The sequence below is a fragment of the Apodemus sylvaticus genome, chromosome 18 (assembly GCF_947179515.1).
Source record: "Apodemus sylvaticus chromosome 18, mApoSyl1.1, whole genome shotgun sequence".
NCBI classification, from domain to species: Eukaryota; Metazoa; Chordata; class Mammalia; order Rodentia; family Muridae; genus Apodemus; species Apodemus sylvaticus.
The window spans coordinates 9462685-9466446 of record NC_067489.1 but is presented as its reverse complement, the minus strand read 5'-3'; positions in this window follow the sequence as shown (position 1 = coordinate 9466446).

Sequence of the window (3762 nt, the reverse complement as noted above, 5' to 3'; positions counted from 1 at the left end):
CGCGAGGACTAGACAGCCCCTCCCTTGGCATTCGGTGTCCGGTGTCCCCTCCCCGGCCCTGACGGGGAGGGGCGGTGCCAGTGCTGCCCAGCGCCTGTGGGGGGCAGCCCGGCACTTTCAAAAGCTCTCGAACAGCCTGGGACCCGACTACGGCGAAGGAAGTGAGTGCTGTCACACGAGGACAGATGCACGCTCCGGGCATCCCGTGCGCTGCTGACCTGCGAGGCGGACGGCTCCACGACAGTCTGGGATGGGGGGACCCCAGCAGCCGGGAGCCCTGTGTGGACCACAAACACCTCGCCCCACCCGCCCCGCCCTCCCCTCCCCCCCTCCTGCCCCGCCCTCCCCTCCCCCCTCCTACGTGGTCTGTTTTATTGAGACAGGGCTTCTCTGTGTAGCCCAGATTGTCCTGGAACTCAGAGATCCTTTGCCTCCTGGGTGTTGGGATTAAAGGCGTTCACCAATGCCGGCTGGCAATTTTTTATCTTATTTTTTTAGCAGACATACAAACAATACAGTGTTCTTATGTGCTGAAGTTTTTCTTATTCACGTTGGCTGTAGTTTTTATTGCACCTTTTCCCTTAACGTTAATCGTAAATGAGAATTAGAGAATTTCAGGAATTGAGATTTACTTTAATATACATCCACCCTTCACAATGACGTCACCGTACTGATTGAGGCACTCCTGAAATGTGACGTTTTAAATAAGCCAAAGACTCAAAACCATTTACAAGGCCTCAGACAGCAAGAGTTCTATAAAAGTCTGGGCAGGAGCAGTTGCCAGTGTTTCACATTGCAAAGAAAGCTAGGCCTCTGAGGCCACCATTTGAACCAAGTCAGTGTGAAAAAACCAGTTACACTGACCAAAAGCTATGATGGCCTGTTAGGATACCTTATTAGGAAGAAAACATGTCTGAGAGGCTGATAAAAATGTGAAAAATGAGTTATCAGGAAAAACAACCCTATAACCACTTGTTACAATTGCACAGGGCCGATGGATAGTAGCTTCACAATTGAAAGTTGGAACATTACAAGCTCAGAGCCAAAATTATCTTGGGGTGGCTTTTGCCCTCTTAATAAAGCCATTGACTGCCCACCTGTGTGTCTGATCTAACACCCCTTCACCTAGCAGGTAAACTGTGCTGGTTAGTTTATGTCATCTTGACACAAAATAGTCACTTGGTTGTGGAGAAGGAAGATGAGTTGAGGCATCATTTTCTTCAGATTGGCTCATTGGACACTTTGACTAACAGATGTGAGATGATCCCAGAGCAGGTGGTCCTTGGTTGTAATAAGCCAAGAAGCATTTTCCATGGCCTGCTAGTTCTTGCCTCTAGACTCCTACTTGAATTTCTTCTCTGATTACCCTCAGTGAGGGATGTGACCTGAGAGCTATAAGAGGAACAGCAATAGACAACTAGGATAGAAATTGGTAGTAGGTAGTGGGCTATTGCCAACAGGCCTGTTTTCTTGTGTGTATTTGAAGACTGTGGAAGTCTTTGGAGCTTTGGTGCTGGAGCTGGAAAAGCCATTGAGTGCTCAGAGTGTAATGAGTTGTGGGAATGTGAAAAAACCATTGGAAGAAGAGAGGCCTTATGAAGTGTCATAGGGACACAAAGATTATGTTCTTGTGATATTTGGATTAGGAATCTATCTTTGTTGGGACAAATAATGGTGGTTAGCTGGGGATGAAGAGTCAGTTGTGATGAGACCAGCATCATCAAGGTGCAATTTCCTGGGTATACTTCTTAAGGGTCAGCACAGGGAAACTGCTGCATCTCATGCAGGAAACTCAACTTGGTAATGTGTACCTCACATAGCGGTACTGGTTGTGTAGGCACGAAAGCTGCATGATTTCAGAGGTCACAGAAAGTAGCTGAGACTGAAACTAAGGAGCCAGGAGAGGCGTGGAGACTCCAGCTTCCTGAGATGCTAGGCCTGCAGGGCAGTGTCTGGTGAGAGCTGGGCCTCCCTCAGCCTACCAGACAAGCCATGTGTTGTGGATGGCAGAGCCAGCCTGAGACGTAGAGATCCCCTGGAGCCCAGAAGATCATGAGTAAGTTCCAGACATTAAATTATAAGTTACTTACACTGCTGGATTTTGCTTTTGTTTTGCTCCAGTTGTAACTGCTCTGGTTCTTTCTTCCCTCTTAGAATAACTACTTGTTTCTGAAATATTTTTAGTGTCACTGAACTTTAACAAGTTTTTAAAGACAGGGACTTCAAAGGTTATACTTTATATTGTAGTATTAACATCTTAATGATTAACAAGGAAAGGTTACTATTTAATGGCGATGTATGTGTCAAGTTAAGAGGTCATCTGAGTTGGTTAGTTTTGTGAACAAACTAGTCACCTGGAATAGTTTCCATCAGATTGACCCACAGGGCAAGTTTTTGATTCATGATGTGGAAGGGCTCAACCATCTATGGGCAGTGCCATCCCTGGGTAGGTCTGGGTTGTATAAACAGACAAGCTGAGAATGCTGTAGGGAAACCATGCTCAAAACACTGGAAATCTCAAAGGAGTCACTAGGAATAATACACATCAACAGAAATCAACAGGAAGTCATTGCTTTTGAGGGCCTATGGCTGTTTTTTGTTTAATTCCTGTAAAAGGAATGAAACACAAGCTGTGGAACTAAAAAACTGGAGCAGCTCAAATGTGAAAACTCAGATCTGCTCTTCCAGTATTCGAATGGAAATAGAAACAGAAGCTTCTGGGCTAGCTAGCCTGGGGTAGCAGCAGTAGTGAAACAGATCTTGCTTCAGACAAAGTAGAAGGTGAGGACATTATTGTCTAGTAGAGATGTAGTTTATATAGCTATAAAGAAGTTGAAAGGAAAACAGTAGAAAAAAACGTTCTTGTAAACAGCCGAGAGAGATGGCTCTCACTCTCAGACAAGAGTCAAACTTAGAGGCATTACACATTGATTGTATCTGTGTGGTCACACATGGATGAGCGTGTGGAGGTCAGACAGCCACAGGAGGCAGCTCTCTCGTCATCATGAGTCACAGGGACTGAAGTCACCCATAAGTCTTGGAAGCAAGTGCCTTTACCTACTAGTCATTTCATCAGCTCTTTTTATAAAAGAGTCCTTTTTTTTTTTTTTTCCGGATTTGGTTTTTTGGAGACAGGGTTTCTCTGTATAGCCCTGGCTGTCTTGGAACTCACTCTGTAGACCAGGCTGTCCTTGAACTCAGAAATCCGCCTGCCTCTGCCTCCCAGAGTGCTGGGATTACAGGTGTGCGCCACCACTGCCCGACTAAAAAGAGTCTTTATAAATATAAAGATAGTCTCACTATATTATCTTGGCTAGCCTGTAACTCATTACAGATCAGGCTGGCCCCGAACTCAGAGATCCACTTGCCTCTGCCCCCAGAGTGCTGGAATAGGTAGCGAACCTTGGGGAAAATTGGAATTATGATTATCATACCAATCAGAGTATTTTAGCCAATACACATGTCCCATGGTGATAGTATGTTAACAATGGGACATACCAGGTAAGGGGCAGACAGAAACTGTGTGGTAGTGAGTGTTCCCAGAGGGTCAGGCATTTGAACACTTGTCCCCAGATGCTGGAGGAATGTGTCACTGGGCAGGCTTTGAGAGTAACTGTCTGTGCTCCCCTGAGCTGCCATGCCTGCCTATGGCACTGCTTCTCCAGCACAATCAATCCCAACTCTTCCTTCAATGGCTGCCTTGGTCATAGATGTTATCATAGCAACAGAAAGGTAACAGATACACTTTACCAGCTTGGAAAC